Source organism: Ipomoea nil, unplaced genomic scaffold (genome assembly GCF_001879475.1).
Source record: "Ipomoea nil cultivar Tokyo-kokei standard unplaced genomic scaffold, Asagao_1.1 scaffold2280, whole genome shotgun sequence".
Taxonomy (NCBI): domain Eukaryota; kingdom Viridiplantae; phylum Streptophyta; class Magnoliopsida; order Solanales; family Convolvulaceae; genus Ipomoea; species Ipomoea nil.
Window position 1 is genome coordinate 1,741,583 of NW_017618708.1, and position 27,551 is coordinate 1,769,133.

The 27,551-nt window shown below is 35.6% G+C and overlaps 3 non-coding genes across 3 annotated transcripts; all 3 read right to left on the reverse strand.

Annotated features, from left to right (window-relative positions):
- Positions 1-4,845: 4,845 nt before the first annotated feature.
- TRNAR-CCU lies at positions 4,846-4,918 on the reverse strand. Its single transcript has one exon. It is a non-coding gene; the product is annotated as a tRNA-Arg (tRNA).
- Positions 4,919-6,477: 1,559 nt separating this feature from the next.
- Positions 6,478-6,550, reverse strand: TRNAR-CCU. The gene has a single exon. It is a non-coding gene; the product is annotated as a tRNA-Arg (tRNA).
- A 3,202-nt stretch (positions 6,551-9,752) lies between these two features.
- On the reverse strand, positions 9,753-9,825 carry TRNAR-CCU. Its single transcript has one exon. It is a non-coding gene; the product is annotated as a tRNA-Arg (tRNA).
- Between the last annotated feature and the right edge of the window lie 17,726 nt (positions 9,826-27,551).

Genomic DNA, 27,551 nt, shown 5'->3' on the forward strand with positions numbered 1-27,551 from the left:
TTTAATATCCATTCTCTTAGGTGGACTGGAAAATAGGTTTATGCTCTTTGGAGGGATCTCAATCTTAGCCCTAAATCAACGGGCTGACCCTATAAGTCCGAAAAATTATAGTTAGGACCGAAACAGATAAACCTGATAAAAAATTAAGCTAAGTGCACTAGCTCTATAGGGCTATCGAGTTGAGTCGGGCTAACTCAGTTAGCTGAGAGACCAAATAGTGGACTTGGTTCATTAATTATTATCCTATACAAATTTTCACCATTAATTATGTCGAAAGTGGCTGTTTTAATACATTATTTATAAATTTTTAAGTATTAACAATTTATTTTGAATTTCTAAATTATTAAAGGATATATATATCAAATTTGTAAAGTTTTCTCAACTTCCCTCAACGAATCTTAATATATATGTCGCTTTTACTGCAAAATAATATATTAAGGTGCACAATATAATAGTTTAAGTTTAACTCGTTAAACAAACTCCATAACTACCAAAAACCTTCCTAGATTAGTTGCACAAATTAAAATACAACCTAATTTTCAAATGGTTTATTAGGCACCAAAATAACCAAATTATTACCTATGTTACATAGTTTAACATGCAAAAAAAAAAAAAAAAAAAAAAACAAGCTTTATCTACTCACACACACAATAATTATCTCATCCACCCGTATTGCGTAACGTAACATTGTTCTCTTTGCATTGCGACGGTTTTACACTTGTCCAGCAACAAGTAATTCCCGTCACCATTGCTCGGGTGGGGTAGAAAAATAGGGTTTGTATAAGGGAGCAAAGAAACGCACTAGCTAGAGGTAGAACCTAAACGTTTCAAGTTAGGAAACACACGCTCTATCCACTAAGCTACAAGTGCTTCATGCGACTTATTTCTTGTTATTTACTATCTATTCTATTTGGTGCAGTGGAAAACTTGTTAATGCTATTCGTAGGGATGTCAATATTATCCCTAAATCAACGGCCTGACCCTAAAAGTCCCAAAAATTATAATTAGGACCGAAACAAATAAACCAGTTAAAAATTCAAGCTATGTGGGCTAGCTCTATAGGGCTATCGAGTTGAGTCCGGCAAACTGAACGAGTTGTCGGACAAAATTGTAGACATTGTTCATAAATTGTTATCCTATACAAATTTTCACTATTACTTATGTTGAAAGTAGCAGTTTCAATACATAATTTATGAATTTTATAATATTACCAGTTTATTTTGAATTTCCAAATAATTAAAGGATATATTGATCATTTCATAAAATTTTCTCAACATCCATCAATGAATCTTCATATATATGTTGCTCTTACTGCAAAATAACATATTAAGTTGCACAAAATAATAGTATAAGTTTCACTCCTTAAACAAAAACCAAAATAACCAAAATGTTCTTAGATTAGTTGAACAAAATACCGTCTAATTTGCAAAGTGTTTATTAGGCACTAAAACAACAAAATTATAACCTAAGTTACATAGTTTTTATATGCAAAGAAACCACAGTATTTTGGAATAACAAAGGGAAGGAGAAACGCAACAGGTAGGGGTCAAACCCACGACTTTCTGCTTAGGAAACAGACGCTCTATCCACTGAGCTACAGGTGCTTCATAATACCTTTTTCTTGTAATGTAATATCCATTCTCTTGGGTGGACTGGAAAATAGGTTTACGCTCATTGTAGGGATGTCAATCTTAGCCCAAAATCAACGGGCTGACCCTATAAGTCCGAAAAATTATAGTTAGGACCGAAATAGATAAACCTGATAAAAAATTATGCTAAGTGCACTAGCTCTATAGGGCTATCGAGTTGAGTCGGGCTAACTCAGTTAGCAGAGAGACCAAATAGTGGACTTGGTTCATTAATTATTATCCTATACAAATTTTCACCATTAATTATGTCGAAAGTGGCTGTTTTATTACATTATTTATAAATTTTTAAGTATTAACAATTTGTTTTGAATTTCTAAGTTATTAAAGGATATATATATATATCAAATTTGTAAAGTTTTCTCAACTTCCCTCAACGAATCTAAATATATATGTCGCTTTTACTGCAAAATAATATATTTAGATGCACAAAATAATAGTTTAAGTTTAACTCGTTAAACAAACACCATAACTACCAAAAACCTTCCTAGATTAGTTGCACAAATTAAAATACAACCTAATTTGCAAATGGTTTATTAGGCACCAAAACAACCAAATTATTACCCATGTTACAAAGTTTAACATGCAAAAAAAAAAAAAAAAAAAAAAACAAGCTTTATCTACTCACACACACAATAATTATCTCATCCACCTAGTTTGCGTAACGTAACATTGTTCTCTTTGCGTTGCGACGGTTTTACACTTGTCCAGCAACAAGTAATTCCCGTCACCATTGCTCGGGTGGGGGAGAAAAATAGGGTTTGTATAAGGGAGCAGAGAAACGCACTGGCTAGAGGTAGAACCTAAACGTTTCAAGTTAGGAAACACACGCTCTATCCACTAAGCTACAAGTGCTTCATGCAACTTATTTCTTGTTATTTACTATATATTCTATTTGGTGCAGTGGAAAACTTGTTAATGGTATTCGTAGGGATGTCAATATTATCCCTAAATCAACGGGCTGACCCTAAATGTCCCAAAAATTATAATTAGGACCGAAACAAATAAACCAGTTAAAAATTCAAGCTATGTGGGCTAGCTCTATAGGGCTATCGAGTTTAGTCCGGCAAACTCAATGAGTTGTCGGACAAAATTGAAGACTTTATTCAGAAATTGTTATCCTATACAAATTTTCAACATTACTTATGTTGAAAGTAGCAGTTTCAATACATAATTTATGAATTTTATAATATTACCAGTTTATTTTGAATTTCCAAATAGTTAAAGGATATATTGATCATTTCGTAAAGTTTTCTCAACATCCATCAATGAATCTTCATATATATGTTGCTCTTACTGCAAAATAACATATTAAGTTGCACAAAATAATAGTATAAGTATCACTCCTTAAACAAAAACCAAAATAACCAAAATGTTCTTAGATTAGTTGCACAAAATACCACCTAATTTGCAAAGTGTTTATTAGGCACTAAAACAACAAAATTATAACCTAAGTTACATAGTTTTTATATGCAAAGAAACCACAGTAATTATCTCATCAACCCAGTTTGTGAAACGTAACATTGTAGCTCTATTTTGGAATAACGAAGGGAAGGAGAAACGCACCAGGTAGGGGTAAACAAACCCACGACTTTCTGCTTAGGAAACAGACGCTCTATCCACTGAGCTACAGGTGCTTCATAATACCTTTCTCTTGTAATGTAATATCCATTCTCTTGGGTGGAATGGAAAATAGGTTTATGCTCTTTGTAGGGATGTCAATCTTAGCCCAAATGCAACGGGCTGACCCTATAAGTCCGAAAAATTATAGTTAGGACCGAAACAGATAAACCTGATAAAAAATTAAGCTAAGTGCACTAGCTCTATAGGGCAATCGAGTTGAGTCGGGCTAACTCAGTTAGCAGAGAGACCAAATAGTGGACTTGGTTCATTAATTATTATCCTATACAAATTTTCACCATTAATTATGTCGAAAGTGGCTGTTTTAATACATTATTTTTTAAATTTTTAAGTATTAACAATTTATTTTGAATTTCTAAATTATTAAAGGATATATATATCAAATTTGTAAAGTTTTCTCAACTTCCCTCAACGAATCTTAATATATATGTCGCTTTTACTGCAAAATAATATATTAAGATGCACAAAATAATAGTTTAAGTTTTACTCGTTAAACAAACACCATAACTACCAAAAACCTTCCTAGATTAGTTGCACAAATTAAAATACAACCTAATTTGCAAATGGTTTATTAGGCAACAAAACAACCAAATTATTACCTATGTTACACAGTTTAACATGCAAAAAAAAAAAAAAAAAAAAAAAAAAAAAACAAGCTTTATCTACTCACACACACAATAATTATCTCATCCACCTAGTTTGCGTAACGTAACATTGTTCTCTTTGCGTTGCGACGGTTTTACACTTGTCCAGCAACAAGTAATTCCCGTCACCATTGCTCGGGTGGGGGAGAAAAATAGGGTTTGTATAAGGGAGCAGAGAAACGCACTAGCTAGAGGTAGAACCTAAACGTTTCAAGTTAGGAAACACACGCTCTATCCACTAAACTACAAGTGCTTTATGCAACTTATTTCTTGTTATTTACTATCTATTCTATTTGGTGCAGTGGAAAACTTGTTAATGCTATTCGTAGGGATGTCAATATTGTCCCTAAATCAACGGGCTGACCCTAAAAGTCCCAAAAGTTATAATTTGGACCGAAACAAATAAACCAGTTAAAAATTCAAGCTATGTGGGCTAGCTCTATAGGGCTATCGAGTTTAGTCCGGCAAACTCAACGAGTAGTCGGACAAAATTGAAGACTTTATTCAGAAATTGTTATCCTATACAAATTTTCAACATTACTTATATTGAAAGTAGCAGTTTCAATACATAATTTATGAATTTTATAATATTACCAGTTTATTTTGAATTTCCAAATAATTAAAGGATATATTGATCATTTCGTAAAGTTTTCTCAACATCCATCAATGAATCTTCATATATATGTTGCTCTTACTGCAAAATAACATATTAAGCTGCACAAAATAATAGTATAAGTTTCACTCCTTAAACAAAAACCAAAATAACCAAAATGTTCTTAGATTAGTTGAACAAAATACCACCTAATTTGCAAAGTGTTTATTAGGCACTAAAACAACAAAATTATAACCTAAGTTACATAGTTTTTATATGCAAAGATACCACAGTATTTTGGAATAACAAAGGGAAGGAGAAACGCACCAGGTAGGGGTCAAACCCACGACTTTCTGCTTAGGAAACAGACGCTCTATCCACTGAGCTACAGGTGCTTCATAATACCTTTTTCTTGTAATGTAATATCCATTCTCTTGGGTGGACTGGAAAATAGGTTTATGCTCATTGTAGGGATGTCAATCTTAGCCCAAAATCAACGGGCTGACCCTATAATTCCGAAAAATTATAGTTAGGACCGAAACAGATAAACCTGATAAAAAATTATGCTAAGTGCACTAGCTCTATAGGGCTATCGAGTTGAGTCGGGCTAACTCAGTTTGCAGAGAGACCAAATAGTGGACTTGGTTCATTAATTATTATCCTATACAAATTTTCACCATTAATTATGTCGAAAGTGGCTGTTTTAATAGATTATTTATAAATTTTTAAGTACTAACAAAATATTTTGAATTTCTAAATTATTAAAGGATATATATATATCAAATTTGTAAAGTTTTCTCAACTTCCCTCAACGAATCTTAATATATATGTCGCTTTTACTGCAAAATAATATATTAAGATGCACAAAATAATAGTTTAAGTTTAACTCGTTAAACAAACACCATAACTACCAAAAACCTTCCTAGATTAGTTGCACAAATTAAAATACAACCTAATTTGCAAATGGTTTATTAGGCACCAAAACAACCAAATTATTACCCATGTTACAAAGTTTAACATGCAAAAAAAAAAAAAAAAAAAAAAAAAACAAGCTTTATCTACTCACACACACAATAATTATCTCATCCACCTAGTTTGCGTAACGTAACATTGTTCTCTTTGCGTTGCGACGGTTTTACACTTGTCCAGCAACAAGTAATTCCCGTCACCATTGCTCGGGTGGGGGAGAAAAATAGGGTTTGTATAAGGGAGCAGAGAAACGCACTAGCTAGAGGTAGAACCTAAACGTTTCAAGTTAGGAAACACACGCTCTATCCACTAAGTTACAAGTGCTTCATGCAACTTATTTCTTGTTATTTACTATCTATTCTATTTGGTGCAGTGGAAAACTTGTTAATGCTATTCGTAGGGATGTCAATATTATCCCTAAATCAACGGGCTGACCCTAAAAGTCCCAAAAATTATAATTAGGACCGATTCAAATAAACTAGTTAAAAATTCAAGCTATGTGGGCTAGCTCTATAGGGCTATCGAGTTGAGTCCGGCAAACTGAACGAGTTGTCGGACAAAATTGTAGACTTTGTTCATAAATTGTTATCCTATACAAATTTTCACCATTACTTATGTTGAAAGTAGCAGTTTCAATACATAATTTATGAACTTTATAATATTACCAGTTTATTTTGAATTTCCAAATAATTAAAGTATATATTGATCATTTCATAAAGTTTTCTCAACATCCATCAATGAATCTTCATATATATTTTGCTCTTACTGCAAAATAACATATTAAGTTGCACAAAATAATAGTATAAGTTTCACTCCTTAAACAAAAACCAAAATAACCAAAATGTTCTTAGATTAGTTGAACAAAATACCACCTAATTTGCAAAGTGTTTATTAGGCACTAAAACATCAAAATTATACCCTAAGTTACATAGTTTTTATATGCAAAGAAACCACAGTATTTTGGAATAACGAAGGGAAGGAGAAACGCACCAGGTAGGGGTCAAACCCACGACTTTCTACTTAGGAAACAGACGCTCTATCCACTGAGCTACAGGTGCTTCATAATACCTTTTTCTTGTAATTTAATTTCCATTCTCATAGGTGGACGGGAAAATAGGTTTATGCTCTTTGTAGGGATGTCAATCTTAGCCCAAAATCAACGGGCTGACCCTATAAGTCCGAAAAATTATAGTTAGGACCGAAACAGATAAACCTGATAAAAAATAAAGCTAAGTGCACTAGCTCTATAGGGCTATCGAGTTGAGTCGGGCTAACTCAGTTAGCTGAGAGACCAAATAGTGGACTTGGTTCATTAATTATTATCCAATACAAATTTTCACCATTAATTATGTCGAAAGTGGCTGTTTTATTACATTATTTATAAATTTTTAAGTATTAACAATTTGTTTTGAATTTCTAAATTATTAAAGGATATATATATATATCAAATTTGTAAAGTTTTCTCAACTTCCCTCAACGAATCTAAATATATATGTCGCTTTTACTGCAAAATAAAATATTAAGATGCACAAAATAATAGTTTAAGTTTAACTCGTTAAACAAACACCATAACTACCAAAAATCTTCCTAGATTAGTTGCACAAATTAAAATACAACCTAATTTGCAAATGGTTTATTAGGCACCAAAACAACCAAATTATTACCAATGTTAAATAGTTTAACATGAAAAAAAAAAACAAGCTTTATCTACTCACACACACAATAATTATCTCATCCACCCAGTTTGCGTAACGTAAAATTGTTCTCTTTGCATTGCGAAGGTTTTACACTTGTCCAGCAACAAGTAATTCCCGTCACCATTGCTCGGGTGGGGTAGAAATATAGGGTTTGTATAAGGGAGTAGAGAAACGCACTAGCTAGAGGTACAACCTAAACGTTTCATGTTAGGAAACACACGCTTTATCCACTAAGCTACAAGTGCTTCCTGCAACTTATTTCTTGTTATTTACTATCTATTCTATTTGGTGCAGTGGAACACTTGTTAATGCTCTTCGTAGGGATGTCAATATTATCCCAAAATCAACAGGCTGACTCTACAAGTCCCAAAAACTATAATTAGGACCATAACAAATAAACCAGTTAAAAATTCAACCTAAGTGGGCTAGCTCTATAGGGCTATTGAGTTGAGTCGGGCTAACTCAACGAGTACGTTGTCGGACAAAATTGTAGACTTTGTGTATAAATTGATATCCTATACAAATTTTCACCATTAATTATGTTGAAAGTTGCAGTTTCAATACATAATTTATAAATTTTATAATATTAACAATTAACTTTGAATTTCCAAATACTTAAAGGATATATTGATCATTTAGTAAAGTTTTCTCAACATCCATCAATGAATCTTCATATATATGTTGCTCTTACTGCAAAATAACATATTAAGTTGCACAAAATAATAGTATAAGTTTCACTCCTTAAACAAAAACCAAAATAACCAAAATGTTCTTAGATTACTTGCACAAAATACCACCTTATTTGCAAAGTGTTTATTAGGCACTAAAACAACAAAATTATAACCTAAGTTACATAGTTTTTATATGGCAATGAAACCACTGTAATTATCTCATCGACCCAGTTTGTGAAACGTAACATTGTAGCTCTATTTGGGAATAACAAATGGAGGGAGAAACGCACCAGGTAGGGGTCAAACCTACGACTTTCTACTAAGGAAACAGACGCTCTATCCACTGAGCTACAGGTGCTTCATAATACCTTTTTCTTGAAATTTAATATCCATTCTCTTTGGTGGACTGGAAAATATGTTTATGCTCTTTGTAGGGATGTCAATCTTAGCCCTAAATCAACGGGCTGACCCTATAAGTCCGAAAAATTATAGTTAGGACCGAAACAGATAAACCTGATAAAAAATCAAGCTTAGTGCACTAGCTCTATAGGGCTATCGAGTTGAGTCGGGCTAACTCAGTTTGCTGAGAGACCAAATAGTTGACTTGGTCCATTAAATATTATCCTATACAAATTTTCACCATTAATTATGTCGAAAGTGGCTGTTTTAATACATTATTTATAAATTTTTAAGTATTACCAATTTATTTTGAATTTATAAATTATTAAAGGATATATAGATCATTTCGTAAAGTGTTCTCAAATTCCCTCAACGAATCTTAATATATATGTCGCTTTTACTGCAAAATAATAATAGTTTAAGTTTCACTCGTTAAACAAACACCATAACAACCAAAAACCTTCCTAGATTAGTTGCACAAAATACAACCTAATTGGCAAATGGTTTATTAGGCACCAAAACAACCAAATTATTACCTATGTTACATAGTTTAACATGCAAAAAAAACACAAGCTTTATCTACCCACACTCACCATAACTATCTCATCTACCCAGTTTGCGTAACGTAACATTGTTGTCTTTGCGTTGCGACGGTTTTACACTTGTCTAGCAACAAGTAATTCCCGTCACCACTGCTCGGGTGAGGGAGAAAAATAGGGTTTGTATAAGGGAGCAGAGAAACGCAATAGCTAGAGGTACAACCTAAACGTTTCAAGTTCGGAAACACACGCTTTATCCACTAAGCTACAAGTGCTTCATGCAACTTATTTCTTGTTATTTACTATCTATTCTATTTGGTGCAGTGGAACACTTGTTAATGCTCTTCGTAGGGATGTCAATATTATCCCAAAATCAACGGGCTGACCCTACAAGTCCCAAAAATTATAGTTTAGACCATAACAAATAAACCAGTTAAAAATTCAACCTAAGTGGGCTAGCTCTATAGGGCTATCGAGTTGAGTCGGGCCAACTCAACGAGTTGTCGGACAAAATTGTAGACTTTGTCTATAAATTGTTATCATATACAAAATTTCTCCATTAATTATGTTGAAAGTAGCAGTTTCAATACATAATTTATAAATTTTATAACATTAACAATTTATTTTGAATTTCCAAATACTTAAAGGATATATTGATCATTTCGTAAAGTTTTCTCAACATCCATCAATGAATCTTCATATATATGTTGCTCTTACTGCAAAATAACATATTAAGTTGCACAAAATAATAGTATAAGTTTCACTCCTTAAACAAAAACCAAAATCACCAAAATGTTCTTAGATTAGTTGCACAAAATACCACCTAATTTGCAAAGTGTTTATTAGGCACTAAAACAACAAAATTATAACCTAAGTTACATAGTTTTTATCTGCAAAGAAACCACAGTAATTATCTCATCGACCCAGTTTTGGAATAACAAATGGAGGGAAAAACGCACCAGGTAGGGGTCGAACCTACAACTTTCTGCTTAGGAAACAGACACTCTATCCACTGAGCTACAGGTGCTTCATAATACCTTTTTCTTGTAATTTAATATCCATTCTCTTTGGTGGACTGGAAAATAGGTTTATGCTCTTTGTAGGGATGTCAATCTTAGCCATAAATCAACGGGCTGACCCTATAAGTCCGAAAAATTATAGTTAGGACCGAAACAGATAAACCTGATAAAAAATCAAGCTTAGTGCACTAGCTCTATAGGGCTATCGAGTTGAGTCGGGCTAACTCAGTTTGCTGAGAGACCAAATAGTTGACTTGGTCCATTAAATATTATCCTATACAAATTTTCACCATTAATTATGTCGAAAGTGGCTGTTTTAATACATTATTTATAAATTTTTAAGTATTACCAATTTATTTTGAATTTATAAATTATTAAAGGATATATAGATCATTTCGTAAAGTGTTCTCAAATTCCCTCAACGAATCTTAATATATATGTCGCTTTTACTGCAAAATAATAATAGTTTAAGTTTCACTCGTTAAACAAACACCATAACAACCAAAAACCTTCCTAGATTAGTTGCACAAAATACAACCTAATTGGCAAATGGTTTGTTAGGCACCAAAACAACCAAATTCTTACCTATGTTACATAGTTTAACATGCAAAAAAAAACACAAGCTTTATCTACTCACACTCACCATAACTATCTCATCCACCGGGTTTGCGTAACGTAAAATTGTTGTCTTTGCGTTGCGACGGTTTTACACTTGTCCAGCAACAAGTAATTCCCGTCACCACTGCTCGGGTGGGGGAGAAAAATAGGGTTTGTATAAGGGAGCAGAGAAACGCACTAGCTAGAGGTACAACCTAAAGGTTTCAAGTTCGGAAACACACGCTTTATCCACTAAGCTACAAGTGCATCATGCAACTTATTTCTTGTTATTTACTATCTATTCTATTTGGTGCAGTGGAACACTTGTTAATGCTCTTCGTACGGATGTCAATATTATCCCAAAATCAACGGGCTGACTCTACAAGTCCCAAAAATTATAATTAGGACCATAACAAATAAACCAGTTAAAAATTCAACCTAAGTGGGCTAGCTCTATAGGGCTATCGAGTTGAGTCGGGCTAACTCAACGAGTACGTTGTCGGACAAAATTGTAGACTTTGTGTATAAATTGTTGTCCTATACAAATTTTCACCATTAATTATGTTGAAAGTTGCAGTTTCAATACATAATTTATAAATTTTATAATATTAACAATTTACTTTGAATTTCCAAATACTTAAAGGATATATTGATCATTTAGTAAAGTTTTCTCAACATCCATCAATGAATCTTCATATATATGTTGCTCTTACTGCAAAATAACATATTAAGTTGCACAAAATAATAGTATAAGTTTCCCTCCTTAAACAAAAACCAAAATAACCAAAATGTTCTTAGATTACTTGCACAAAATACCACCTTATTTGCAAAGTGTTTATTAGGCACTAAAACAACAAAATTATAACCTAAGTTACATAGTTTTTATATGGCAATGAAACCACTGTAATTATCTCATCGACCCAGTTTGTGAAATGTAACATTGTAGCTCTATTTGGGAATAACAAATGGAGGGAGAAACGCACCAGGTAGGGGTCAAACCTACGACTTTCTACTAAGGAAACAGACGCCCTATCCACTGAGCTACAGGTGCTTCATAATACCTTTTTCTTGTAATTTAATATCCATTCTCTTTGGTGGACTGGAAAATATGTTTATGCTCTTTGTAGGGATGTCAATCTTAGCCCTAAATCAACGGGCTGACCCTATAAGTCCGAAAAATTATAGTCAGGACCGAAACAGATAAACCTTCTAAAAAATCAAGCTTAGTGCACTAGCTCTATAGGGCTATCGAGTTGAGTCCGGCTAACTCAGTTAGCTGAGAGACCAAAAACCTTCCTAGATTAGTTGAACAAAATACAACCTAATTGGCAAATGGTTTATTAGGCACCAAAACAACCAAATTATTACCTATGTTACATAGTTTAACATGCAAAAAAAACACAAGCTTTATCTACTCACACTCACCATAACTATCTCATCCACCCGGTTTGCGTAACGTAACATTGTTATCTTTGCGTTGCGACGGTTTTACACTTGTCTAGCAACAAGTAATTTCCGTCACCACTGCTCGGGTGGGGGAGAAAAATAGGGTTTGTATAAGGGAGCAGAGAAACGCACTAGCTAGAAGTACAACCTAAACGTTTCAAGTTCGGAAACACACGCTTTATCCACTAAGCTACAAGTGCTTCATGCAACTTATTTCTTGTTATTTACTATCTATTCTATTTGGTGCAGTGGAACACTTGTTAATGCTCTTCGTAGGGATGTCAATATTATCCCAAAATCAACGGGCTGACCCTACAAGTCCCAAAAATTATAGTTAGGACCATAACAAATAAACCAGTTAAAAATTCAACCTAAGTGGGCTAGCTCTATAGGGCTATCGAGTTGAGTCGGGCTAACTCAACGAGTTGTCGGACAAAATTGTAGACTTTGTCTATAAATTGTTATCATATACAAAATTTCACCATTAATTATGTTGAAAGTAGCAGTTTCAATACATAATTTATAAATTTTATAATATTAACAATTTATTTTGAATTTCCAAATACTTAAAGGATATATTGATCATTTCGTAAAGTTTTCTCAACATCCATCAATGAATCTTCATATATATGTTGCTCTTACTGCAAAATAACATATTAAGTTGCACAAAATAATAGTTTAAGTTTCACTCCTTAAACAAAAACCAAAATAACCAAAATGTTCTTAGATTAGTTGCACAAAATACCACCTAATTTGCAAAGTGATTATTAGGCACTAAAACAAAAAAATTATAACCTAAGTTACATAGTTTCTATATGCAAAGAAACCAGAGTTTGTGAAACGTAACATTGTAGCTCTATTCGGGAATAACGAAAGGAGGGAGAAATGCACTAGGTAGGGGTCGAACCTACGACTTTTGGCTTAGGAAACAAACGCTCTATTGCTTAGGAAACAGACGCTCTATCCACTGAGCTACAGGTGCTTCATAATACCTTTTTCTTGTAATTTAATAATGAAGAAGATGAAGCAGAACTTACATTGAAAAATATTCTCACAAGGAAAATACTACTCTAACTAGTATGGGATTAAAATAAAGATTATTTTTTGAATCCCAAAGATACAAGGACCACTTCATAGCTAATCAGAGAAGCCGTTCTACACCAAAACTGAGACCCAGATATTTCCATTCAACGTAAAACCAGAGGAATATCATATGAAGTTTGGGAGCTCATTTACATGGAGATGAAGATCTTTCAAACGGCTAGCTTATCTCTTTCTGACATTTTTGCAGAAGATAAGATAAGATCTCTGACAAAAGATACAAGATTTAAAAAATGAGAGCGTCTCTTTCCAACGGACAGATTCTCATTACCAGCTATAAAATGATGAAGATATGAAGACTTGAAGAAGCACGGAGCAGTGAACAAGAGAGCAGAAAATTCGAATCCATCAAGGGATCGAATAGAGCAATTAAGCTTAAAAGAGCAGAGAGCTAAAATTCTAAGAGCTAAAATCTTCAAGTGTGAGAAAAGAACTCAGAGAGCTTCAAGAGAAAAATATTCTGAGAGTTCTTAAACAGAGCAAAGCAGAGCAAAAATATCAAGTGCTTTACTTGATATATTCAAAGAGAGAAAACACTCAGAGCTATCAAGAAAAATCATTCCAGAGTGTTTATCTTCATCAAAGAGACCTGCGCATCATTGAAGATCATCTACAGAGTCTCAGAAGTTGGAAGCAAGACAACACTTGTTTTGGAGCAAAACAAGAGAAGGGAGGAAAGTAGCACGGAGCTGTGAAATCCTGGATTGTCACACGGAGCTGTGAGATCCGAAGCAGCAGTGTCGGAGGCACTGGGCGTGATTGGTGTGGGCTTGGTGATCAAAGCACCAGATCACGGATGCGTTTCTACCGGAGTGTGGAAGACGGGGGGAAAGTAACGCGGAGTCGTGAAATCCTGGGATAGTAGCGCGGCGACGTGAAACCCGAAGCAGCAGTGTGGTGTCACTGGGCGTGATTAGTGCGGGCTTTGTGATCAAAGCACTAGATCACGGAAATTCATTGTATCTTGGAACCAAGGAGTGGTAGATATAGTGAATTGGCTCTTGCAGAAAAGAGCAAGTGGAGTAGGAGGATTACACCACCTCGCGAACCACTATAATTATCTTGTGTTCTTTACTGCTTTCTTTACATACCGCTCTTTACATATACGCTCTCACGAAGATATACTGCTCACACAATCTCACACACACTTTATGTTTATTTATTTCCGCTGTGCACCATTCTCTAAAAATCTAGTTAAGAGTTTTGGTTTATCTCTGTCTTAGCAATTGTTGTGCTGTGCGAAAAAGTTTGAAAGTCTATTCACCCCCCCCCCCCCCCCCCCCCCCCTCTAGACTTTCACCTAACCTCTTTTGGGACCAACAATTGGTATCAGAGCAGGTGCCTATCCGAGTCAGAGTTTGTCTCTAACTGATACCAACAATTGGTATCAGAGCCTGTAGCCTATTTGAGTCAGTTTATACCAATCTTTGGTATTTAAACACGTTGCCCAACTGGGTTAACTGTTTTTGACTGCTAGACAGATCCATTCTACAAAGTGTGTGAATTGGATTAATCTTTCATATCTCTCGTGATGATGATGAAGAGAGATTTAGCTCAAAATCTATTATTCTCTCTTGATAAATTTGATGATTGGAAAGTTCGTATGCAGGTACACTTATCGGCTTTACACGATGAAATGTGGGAAGTTATTTCCACTGGCCCTATAGAAATATTAAAAGTCAATACGGCGTTTGTTATATCCCCGGATGCTCCACAGTACGTACAAAAGCCAAAACCGGAATGGACATCGGACGATAGAACGCGGAATAATCTTGACATGCCAAGGATATTCTATTCAAAGCCGTTGATGATACAATATTTTCGAAGATCCGAAAGTGTGCCACTACCAAAGAAATATGGGAAACTCTCATCAAGATTGGCGAAGGAGATGAACAAGAAAAAGACAATAAGCTCACAATCGCCATGAAGAAGTTCGAAGATTTCAAAATGCTCTCAAATGAAAGTGTTGCAGACATGGAAGCTCGAATGATCAAAGTTCTTGGAGAGATTAGTGATCTTGGCAAAAATATTAGCCAAAAAGAAATTAATCTCAAAATCCTACGAGGCTTACCATCTGCATGGGATATGAAGGTTACGGCTATGTGCGATCACCGAGATCTAAGAATGTTGTCAATAGACAAATTATTTAGTGATCTAAAAGCATATGAGTTCGAAATGAAGGCCAAAGATGATGTTCATGAAGCTCGAAATGCTGCTCTAATGGCCGAACAACCGTCAACCTCCAGGTCAGTAGAAAATAATGTTGATTTTATGACTGACGAACAATTTGCTCTTTTTGTCAAAAAGTTTAGAAGGTTTATTCGAAAAGGAGACAACAAAAATTCTGCTCGTGGAAAATTCATCTCTCGCATAACACAAGAAGAAAAAGTCGAAGAAAATAAGGATTTGTGCTACAATTGCCGCAAACCTGGACATTTTAAAATAAATTGTCCGTATCCGATCGTTAGCAAGTATCAAGGCAAAAATGTTGAATCTACGCCGAACAAATCCGAAAGCAAAAGGTTCAAGCGCGACAAAAGAAAAGCTCTCGTTGGCAACGAACCAAACGAAAATGATGATTCGGAGGATTCATCATCAAGCGATGAAAGTTCATATTCGGATGATGATACGGCGCTAATATGCAAGTCAAATGAGTTGAGTACAAGTGAAGATTGTCTTATGGCTCTTGACGCAGAGGAAGAAGAGGTAAGTTCTAATTCTTTCAATTCTGTTAATTCCTCTTTTTCTCGTGAATCTATTGACAATCTAATGCGAGAATGTCAAGAGATTATGCTCACTCATCCTCAACTCAAGGAGCGCAATAATATTCTAATTCTTCAAAAAGAAGAAATGAATAAAAAATTGCAAGATGCTTTACTTGAAGTGAGTAAATTGAAGAATGAAAATATTCATCTTCAAGAAGAGTGTAAAGCAAGAGAGGTTAGAGAACATAATCCTAGAGCTACTATTGCTACGTTCACTAATTCGTCTAAAATTATAGATAAAATGGTGAACATGCAAAAGCCATCAGGAGATAGAACCGAAATTGGTTATGACTCCACATGTTCTCAAACCCCTCAAAATCTGACTAATTCTACTACTACTTTAAATAATAAAGTTCAAGTGGTAAAATTTGTTAAAAGTCAGAATAGCACAATGAGACAAGGACTTGGCTATCAATCAAACGCAAAGTTGAATGTTGAAAGGCCGAAACAAGTTCATACTACGGCAAAGCAACAAAAATTCTACAAGCAAAGATATGCCAAAGAGTCAAGTGCAAAAAGATTTCATAGAAAAGAGGGAAGCTTTTCTAGAAATAAAGTTGGGAGATTTCATCCCACTCAAAAAGATTGGTTGTGCAATAGATGTAATACTTTTTATAGACCAAAGCAACCATTCTCTTCCCAGGTGCCAAAATATAAAAATAATTTTCAAAACCCGGCGCCAAAAATATTTTCTAATGTGAGTTATGATTATCGTGTCTCAAATGGTTACAAATCGCCTCATCTTAATTCAATAAGATCAAGGTGGGTTTGGTTACCAAAAATCACTAACAGTAAAGGACCCAAGCAAGTATGGGTACCTAAAATTAATTAATCTTTTTTGCAGGATGTTTGGTACATCGATAGTGGTTGCTCACGCCACATGACTAGAAATAAATCCTATCTAGTTAATTTCAAAGAAATCGATGGACCAAAAGTTATATTCGGAGGAAATCAAAATTATGGAATTACAAAAGGAGTTGGCACGATCAAGAAAAATGGTTTGAAGATTGAAGATGTTTCTTTCGTTGAAGGATTAAAATTTAATTTGTTGAGCACTAGTCAATTTTGTGATAAAGGCTATCTTGTAGAATTTTCTAAAGATAATTGCCTAATCAAAAATAAGCTCACAAATGAGATTATTTTATCTGGAAAACGGCGAAAGAATATGTATATTGTGGATTGGAGCACTAGCAAAGATTCAGTGTGCTTAATGGCCAGAAATTCAAATGAAGCTAATTGGGAATGGCACAGAAAGCTCAACCACTTAAACTTCAAGACCATCAATCAGCTTGCAAAGAAGAATCTAGTAGAAGGCTTGCCAGATATTATCTTCAAGAAGGACCAAGTGTGTGATGCATGCCAACGCGGAAAGCAAATCAAATCATCATTCAAATCAAAGACACACGAGTCAACGTCAAGACCGCTAAGCTTACTACATATGGACTTATTTGGACCGGTTGATCCAATAAGTGTAAGTGGTAAGAAATATACTCTCGTTGTTGTTGATGATTTTTCCAGGTACACTTGGACCGTGTTTCTCAAGAAGAAAAATGAAGTTGAGCAAGTTCTACCGAAGCTGTTGAAGCAACTACAAAATGAGAAAGAATTGCAAATATCAAAAATACGAACGGATCGCGGAACCGAGTTCGTGAATGGAGTTATACAAGCTTTTTGCAATTCACATGGAATTTCTCATCAATTATCTGCCGCAAGAACACCGCAACAAAACGGTGTTGCCGAAAGAAGAAACCGGACGCTCAAAGAAGCCGCACGAGTGATGATTAGTGCTGCCGGTCTCCCGAAACGCTATTGGGCGGAAGCTATCAACACTGCTTGTTACACGCAAAATCGAAGCATGATCCATAAGCAGCACAAGAAGACGTCATATGAGCTATATAAAGGGAGAAAACCAAATATTGGTTATTTTCATATTTTTGGATGCAAATGTTTTATTCATATTAATGATAAATTGCATCTAAAAGCTTTTGATGAGCGTGCAGATGAAGGAATTTTTCTAGGATATTCAGCTACCAGCAAGGCGTACAGAGTTCTGAATAAAAGATCAATGGTGGTTGAAGAATCCATACACATGGTATTTGATGAAAAATCACAGATCAAGAATGATGCACTGGACGAAGAAATTGCACAAAATGGTAACAAGTGTCATATTGATTTTTGTGATACTAATGATACGTGTGAAGATGATGTTTTGCAGGGAATGGATGAGTTGGAAATTAATTCTCTAGAAAATCCCATCCCTCACCCAGAAGAAGTTAGAAATTCTTTAAATAATAATTTTGGGAGTGATGCCTCACGTGGGAATGGAAATGCAGTACAAGTTGGTGATCCAATTAATGATCAAATTGCATGTGATGTTGGTAATCAATTTCAAGACAATTTAATTGATGAAATTCGAACCAACACTGCAAATTCACAACAAATGGATCCACCCAGTACCATGCACCCATTTCAACTAGATTTAAGATGGCTCAAAAATCACCCTCCAGAATTAATTATTGGGAATATTCATGAAGGCGTGAAAACAAGATCATCTACCATGGAAGCATTGTTCACGTGTTATCTATCTCAGATTGAACCAAAAGAAATTGACGAAGCTCTCAATGATCCGGATTGGATAAATGCTATGCAAGAGGAGCTCGATCAATTCAAAAGAAACGATGTTTGGGAACTTGTTCCAAGACCGCTGAACCACAATGTTATAGGAACCAAATGGGTCTTCCGGAACAAAGCAAACGAAGAAGGCGTAATTGTTAGGAATAAAGCAAGGCTCGTTGCAAAAGGATACTCTCAAGAAGAAGGAATTGATTTTGATGAAACTTTTGCACCGGTGGCTCGACTTGAAGCAATCAGAATTTTCCTAGCCTACGCCGCACACAAAGATTTCACCGTTTATCAAATGGACGTGAAAAGCACATTCTTGAATGGTCTACTCGAAGAAGAAGTTTATGTCGAACAACCCCCAGGTTTTGAGCTTATGCAGAATAAATTCGAAATGAGCATGATGGGTGAATTGAATTACTTCTTGGGCTTACAAGTCAAACAACTGAAAGAAGGAGTATTCATCAATCAAGCAAAGTACACCCGCGACTTGATAAAGAAGTTTGGCCTTGATGGAAAATCATCGATCAAAATTCCAATGAGCACATCAACAAGGCTAGACAAAGATGAAGATGGAAAAGATGTCGATCAAACAAAATATAGAGGAATGATTGGTTCACTTCTATATCTTACTGCAAGCAGGCCGGACATTTCTTATGCTGTGGGCGTGTGTGCAAGATTCCAAGCAAATCCAAAAGAAGGCCACCTCACCGCAACAAAGAAGATCATACGATATCTGAAAGGCACAATCAATGTTGGATTGTGGTATCCAAAAGGTACAGATTTCACTCTAACGGGTTTTTCAGATGCGGATTTTGCAGGTTGCAAAATAGACAGAAAAAGCACTTCCGGGACATGCCAGTTCTTGGGGGGAAGGCTTGTTTCTTGGTTCAGCAAAAAGCAAAATTCCATCGCAACTAGTACCGCCGAGGCCGAATATATTGCTGCAGGAAGTTGTTGTGCGCAAATTTTGTGGATGAAGCAACAATTGAAGGATTATGGAGTCAATTGTGATGACGTTAGTATTTATTGTGATAATACTAGTGCAATCGCTATCACTCACAATCCGGTGCTTCACTCAAGAACCAAACACATCGACATTCGACACCATTTTATAAGGGATCACGTTGAAAAGAAAAATCTGAAGATCGAATATATCCCTACGGAAAACCAAGTTGCTGATATTCTCACGAAGCCTTTATGCGAAACGAGATTTTTTACCTTAAGGCACGAGTTGGGAATGATCGAAATGAGCTAAGTATCACTGAACTTAATCTCTCTATTTAAATTGATACTTGTGCTCAAAATTAATTGTTTTACGTGGATAAATTGTTTTATGTGTTTCTATGCATGTTTTTATTCGAAATATTTATGTGATAAAATTGCAATATGTGTTAGGAATTTATTTGTGCGTTTGCATGTGTTATTTAACGTGAGATCATATGCCATGCAAATTAATTTGATAAAATGTGCAATTCGTGATTTATTTGATAATTTGTATAAAATTGCATGTTTTAATGTGTTAATCAGTCTTTGAGTATGTGTTCATGTTTCTGTAAATTAACTAACTTGTTTGCATGAACAATTTGCTCTAAAAATGATTTACCACGTTTATTTGTGCTATGTGTAAAATGTGATTTAATATGTTATTTGTATGTGTGTTTCGTATATATGCAGTATATGTGATATAAATTGCTATAAAATGTTTTAGAAATCTAGAAATTAGTATTTTTGTTAGTTTCTAAAATATTTTGGAATCTGATTAATATGTTTTATATAAAGTTGTTTCTAATTATAAATTAGGAATATGTGTGTTAATTGTGTTAATTTCCAAATTATATGTATTTTAATTAGGAATGCCGTGTATATGTGTTTAATATTTTAGTATGTGTGATTAATTATTTGTGGAGTAATTTTTGCTACTAACGAGATGTTTGAGTGATATTATGTTTGTGGTACACGAATTTGAGAAGGAAATCAGGAGATAAATGAGGAAATTTAGAGTTTAATTGGGCATCAAACCTCCACCCATAAACTCCTACCCTTTCTAAACCTCCACCCAACCTAAACCTCCCCCCATAATCCTCTCCTAAATCAAATCTTTCCAAACAGATTTACCCTCTCTTTCTCAAATCGACACCCTCATCTCGCCTGTCAGAAATCTATTCTCTTAATCGATCCCCACAAACAAATCTCAAGAAGATCAGAATCCAAATCCTTCCTATGTCTCTTCAAATCTCCACCCTCTACACCTTACGTGCATTGGGTATTTCTAAAGAGGTGTGAGCATTAAATGCTCTTGTCTGCTCATGATGACATTTTCTCTTTCCTCGTAACACTCTCCATCAGATGACTCATCTACCCTAAACTCACCCAATCGACACACCTCAACCAAAGGGTACAATTGAGAAGTCTCATCTCTTTCTCTTAAATTCGAAAAATCCCTTCGAGTCATCTTCCTCATATAAACCCCTCACTTTTATCTCAAAAACTCTTTCAAGACCTTCAGAATATCAGAAAACTCTCTCTCAAATCATCTCTCCTCGATCAATCGATCTGATCATCATGGCCCAATCTGGAAGAAAGCAAATTAATCCTATGTCTGCCCTCTCGCAACAAGTGACGAATGGGATGGTTCTCAATCCTGAGTTTTTCAGACTAGGTTCTACCAACAAGGACACGACCGAGAAAATTCTTCAAGCTTTAAAAGACTGTGGACTGTTTGATTTCTTCACCTACAACTACTTTGGAACCTTTGAAGAAGATGTAGCCGAATTTTATCTACATGCAGTCGTTGAAAAGGACTCGATAAAATCTAGAGTTGGAGGATCAGAAGTTTCGATCACTGAAGATGACATACACAAGTGCTTCAACTTTCCTGAATCTCAGATAATGCCAGAATCTCACAACTATGTTGTTCAAAATTTTTGGAATGAGATTCGAGGTCCTACGGCTCCAATTTTCTCTGATGTATCCGCTCATAAGAATGTATTGAAGTTTGAATATGAGATGTTGGTGGACATGATTTACAAGATTCTTGAACACAAACTGGGAAGTACTGAAGATTTGACCGCGTCAACAGTGTGCCTGATGGACGGAATCATGAAAGGAATAAAATTCAAATGGGCAAAATTTTTCTACAGGAAGATGGTTATTTTTGTTCATGCTGCCAAACCAATGAAGAAACCCGCAGTAGTAGACCGATTCTATCAAAATGTTGGATATGGTCTCATCATTGGAGAACTGCTAAGGAAGAAGACAATTCCAATGAGAAAACACAAAAAATATTGGAATTTACAGAGCTCTCTTCAGAAAATTCAGTCCTAATTTTGGAAAAAGGTCAAGACAGAGAAGAGGACAAGAAGGTGGGAGTTCTGCAAGTTCAAAAACACCTCAGAATTCCAGACCGAGAAACAACAAAGCAATCTCAACCTCAAGCAATCAAATGGGATCAAGTAATAGATCAGGAAGAGATCAAGAAGCCATCAGTACGGCTATGGCAGTTGTTCTGATCAAATATGCCGAACCAAACATGTTGGTGGAAGGAGTTGATGATACAACAAGAATGGAATTTGCAGGAGTTGATGTGCAAATTTCGAATGATCTACAAAGAAGACTCTCAAGTCAATCTGCAGCTGAAGGAAGTGCAGGACCTTTAGTTTTTGACTCAGCGCTCATTCAAGATGATCCGGAGCTGTTGAAAGAATTGATAATGGTGCAAACTTGGAGAGAATGGAAACTTGAAAGATATCATTCTTTCATGTCAAAAATCACCCCAGATTTGATACGGAGTGAAGATTTTTCCTTAGAATGGTGTGGAACGAACGTGATGCTAGATGCACTCAACATGGATTTAAATCAAGTGTATCACATGAAGCTACACGAAAAGGCAGCCAGACAAAAAGGAAAAGCACCAATAAAAGGAGGCAGTACGGCTCAAGATCGTTTAGCCGAACAAGAGAGATAGAATGAAATATCACTTCAGTTAGCTCTACAATGATCAGTGTATGACACACATCATTACCCAGGTAACACATCTCTTGTGGATAATGAAATTTTTGATGAAAGAACTGAAGGGACAGGACTCATTGATGTACCAATCATAAGCACTGAAAATCATATGGACATACCTGTGAAAGTCCATGATGCTTCTTTATTGATATCTGATTTGACCCCCACACCAATTAATGTGAATCTGGAGTGCAATGAACAACTTGTGGGAGCCAATGAAAAACAAGTGTCAGAAGAAAGAAGAAGAGATATACCAGTGGAAGTTGTAGTAGAAGTTGCTACTGAGAATAGACTGCAAATCACAGAGGATTTATCCAGTGTATTGCCGGTACACCATACCGAGTCTACCATGCCTACCATGGACCCTGTTCTAGAAAATGAAGATTTATTTACAGAGAACTACACGAGAACAGAGGTCTTAGAAGAAGAAATTGGTGATCTCAATCAAGAAGCCGAATCACCTGAAGAAGAAGGGATGCAACTTATTGATACAGTTGTTCTCACAAATCCGAATAGAAGTCCGTTTGGATCCCCTCAAAACTTTGTGCAGATGGATGAACAAGAAGATGACATATTTTCTTCCTTATTTGCCAAAGTGGCCGAATCCAGTGATGTTGTTTGTCAAACAATTGGAGAAAAATTGGTTGAACAAAACCAAATGCTAGAACAACAACACACGGATACCCGAGTCAATCTGAAAGAATTAATGGAGCATCAAAATTCTTTGAAGGCTCTGATTGACAAAGCAGAAAGAATTCTGAAAGGAGAAGTGACGAAAGGCTTATTTGAAGTATTTCAGCTCATGAAGAAGGAACGTGAAGCAGCTGAAAAGATTCACAATGAACGTCACTTGCGACAAATCAAGGCGATTCAAGATCAAGAAAGCCGAATCAACAAACTTGAAGCTGAACTCGCAGTTACAACAAATAAGCTTGATAACGTGCAAACCGTTTCCATTGAAACACACAATAGTGTTGAAACTGTGAAGGCAAATCAAGACCGAGATATTAAGACCCTTGCATTTTTGGTTAATAACGCCAAAAGGGGGGAAGAAATTCTCAGTCACTTGGCTTTGCAACAACAAGAATTTATTCTTGGAAGTCAACAACAGCCAGTAATGTCTACTCAAGGTAGAGGCCGAAGCCGCGGACAATCATCACAAGGACCATCTCAGATTGGTTTTGCTCAGTTCGCGAATCCTAGTCTTGGTACGAGTACATCAAAGGTTGCTGAACAGCGTGGCTGGTTCGAATGCTCTAAGGGTACCGCCACTCAGACAACAATATGGACCAAAGAAAATTTACCAAGCATGATCAAGAAATGGCCTGCAGCCGATCAAGCCCAATGGATCTCGGAAAAGAATAAAGAAGAAGAAGGCAAAAGGAAAAGAACTGAGATGTGGTATGAACTAAGAGATTTCACCGGAAATATGGGCATGAATCTTGGAGAAGAAAGAAGCTTCGAAGAATGTGTCTTATGGTGGGAAAACGGAGTTCTTCCGGGCAACAACATCAAAGAAGCTTTTGGACATTACATGGTCGGACAGCTTACAAAGAAATTTCAGAATGCAAAGTTCAAAGATGATTTCTTCAAGCTCAGAGAACATGTCAAAGAAATTTTGAAGAAAGACTTTGGTGTGAAGAAACCCAGAAGGTAATCTGAAAATTCTCTTAAGCTGATATTCTCTATTTTCAAACCTCTGTTGCGTTTTTTTCTCTATAAATTCGAAATATATCAATAATAATTTCCCATGGTCTATTTTGAGTTTTTAATTTTATTTGTTTAATGTAATTAGACTTTCGTGAATTAAAAGACAAGAAATATGTCAAACGCACGACAAAATTAAAAATTGATGATGATCAAAATAAAAAATAATTCAAGATGCGTTTAGGAGCTTGTCAAAAAATTAATTCACAATTTTTCTTTTGATTGTGTCTAGAAAACCATTTGTTAAACTCATCTTGGCTTTGTCAAATAAAATTGAGCAAAAAGATTATTTTTCAAAGACTTAAAGCCAATGACTGAGTATAGGTTTTGGCATTATCAAAAGGGGGGAAATTGTTAGGAATAAAGTGTAATGGTTTTGATATGCCAAATTTGTATTTGTAGATCACCCAATTTTATAGGTCTAGTAGAGTCTTAGACCATGATCGAGAAATTATTTAATTATGAAAAGAGAAAAACATAGGAAAATGGATGATAATAGAAGAAGAAGATATAAAGCCGAAAATCAAGAATTTGTCTGTTGAAAATGACAAATTGAAGAAGAAGTTGAATGATATGAATTCACGTCGCTACTACTCAAAGAAGATATCCCAGAAGAATTTTCGTGAAGAAAATTAATATTGGAAGAATGCATGAAGTTGACTTGGAGATCAAGCATCTATGGAAAGCAAGAAGTACATCAAATATGATTGGAGATTTAATCAAAAGCTGTACGGACGAAGTGGATGATGTTTGATATATTATTCGAAATGGCTCAAGTTCAAAACTCACCATCAACAATTTTACAAGGTAAAATTTGAGAAGTCAAATTAAATTAATCTGATGGAGTTGGGCGCTAGTTTAAAGCTTTGGGCGCCGATTACAAGTGGAAATTGGGAAGCAATTTCACTTGGGTGGCAATTGAGATGCAATTGCACTTGGGAGCCGATTTCATAGAAATTGAAATTGGGAGAATTGGGAGCCGATTTCATAGAAATTGAAATTGGGAGCTAGTTTCGAAGCAATTGAAATTGGGAGCCAGTTTCAGAGAAATTGAGATTAACTGAAATTGGGAGCTAGTTCAGAGAAATTGAAATTGGGAGCTAGTTTCAAATGGAATCAATTCATGTTGGGAGCCAATGTAGAATTGAAATCAATTCATGTTGGGAGCCAATGTAGAATTGAAATTGGGAGCCAAGTTGTAGTATGGGATGCAATTCAGATTGGGGACCAATTAAAAGAAGACAATGTAGAATTGAAATCAATTCATATTGGGAGCCAAGTTGTAGTATGGGATGCAATTCAGATTGGGGACCAATTAAAAGAAGACATTGAGGAGCAATTGAATTGAGATGAAATTCAAAGAGAAGTCCAATTTTTTCGAAGTCAACATTGAGAAGTAATTGGAGCACCAGGAGATGTTGGGTGCCAATTACAAGCCAATTGAAATTGGGTGTCAATTACAAAGGAGAAATTGAAATTGGGTGGAAGTTCAAAGCCAGTTTGAAGTCTGAGAACACCCAGACGTGAGAATGAAGAAGATGAAGCAGAACTTACAGTGAAAAATATTCTCACAAGGAAAATACTAGTCTAACTAGTATGGGATTAAAATAAAGATTATTTTTTGAATCCCAAAGATACAAGGACCACTTCAGAGCTAATCAGAGAAGCCGTTCTACACCAAAACTGAGACCCAGATATTTCCATTCAACGTAAAACCAGAGGAATATCATATGAAGTTTGGGAGCTCATTTACATGGAGATGAAGATCTTTCAAACGGCTAGCTTATCTCTTTCTGACATTTTTGCAGAAGATAAGATAAGATCTCTGACAAAAGATACAAGATTTAAAAAATGAGAGCGTCTCTTTCCAACGGACAGATTCTCATTACCAGCTATAAAATGATGAAGATATGAAGACTTGAAGATGCATGGAGCAGTGAACAAGAGAGCAGAAAATTCGAATCCATCAAGGGATCGAATAGAGCAATTAAGCTTAAAAGAGCAGAGAGCTAAAATTCTAAGAGCTAAAATCTTCAAGTGTGAGAAAAGAACTCAGAGAGCTTCAAGAGAAAAATATTCTGAGAGTTCTTAAACAGAGCAAAGCAGAGCAAAAATATCAAGTGCTTTACTTGATATATTCAAAGAGAGAAAACACTCAGAGCTATCAAGAGAAATCATTCCAGAGTGTTTATCTTCATCAAAGAGACCTGCGCATCATTGAAGATCATCTACAGAGTCTCAGAAGTTGGAAGCAAGACAACACTTGTTTTGGAGCAAAACAAGAGAAGGGAGGAAAGTAGCACGGAGCTGTGAAATCCTGGATTGTCACACGGAGCTGTGAGATCCGAAGCAGCAGTGTCGGAGGCACTGGGCGTGATTGGTGTGGGCTTGGTGATCAAAGCACCAGATCACGGATGCGTTTCTACCGGAGTGTGGAAGACGGGGGGAAAGTAACGCGGAGTCGTGAAATCCTGGGATAGTAGCGCGGCGACGTGAAACCCGAAGCAGCAGTGTGGTGTCACTGGGCGTGATTAGTGCGGGCTTTGTGATCAAAGAACTAGATCACGGAAATTCATTGTATCTTGGAACCAAGGAGTGGTAGATATAGTGAATTGGCTCTTGCAGAAAAGAGCAAGTGGAGTAGGAGGATTACACCACCTCGCGAACCACTATAATTATCTTGTGTTCTTTACTGCTTTCTTTACATACCGCTCTTTAGATATACGCTCTCACGAAGATATACTGCTCACACAATCTCACACACACTTTATGTTTATTTATTTCCGCTGTGCACCATTCTCTAACAATCTAGTTAAGAGTTTTGGTTTATCTCTGTCTTAGCAATTGTTGTGCTGTGCGAAAAAGTTTGAAAGTCTATTCACCCCCCCCCCCCCCCCCCCCCCCCTCTAGACTTTCACCTAACCTCTTTTGGGACCAACACTTGGTCCATTAATTATTATCCTATAAAAATTTTCACCATTAATTATGTCGAAAGTGGCTGTTTTAATACATTATTTATAAATTTTTAAGTATTACCAATTTATTTTGAATATCTAAATTATTAAAGGATATATAGATCATTTCGTAAAGTGTTCTCAAATTCCCTCAACGAATCTTAATATATATGTCGCGTTTACTGCAAAATAATAATAGTTTAAGTTTCACTCATTAAACAAACACCATAACAACCAAAAACCTTCCTAGATTAGTTGCACAAAATACAACCTAATTGGCAAATGGTTTATTAGGCACCAAAACAACCAAATTATTACCTATGTTACATAGTTTAACATGCAAAAAAACCACAAGCTTTATCTACTCACACTCACCATAACTATCTCATCCACCCAGTTTGCGTAACGTAACATTGTTGTCTTTGCGTTGCGACGGTTTTACACTAGTCCAGCAACAAGTAATTCCCGTCACCACTGCTCGGGTGGGGGAGAAAAATAGGGTTTGTATAAGGGAGCAGAGAAACGCACTAGCTA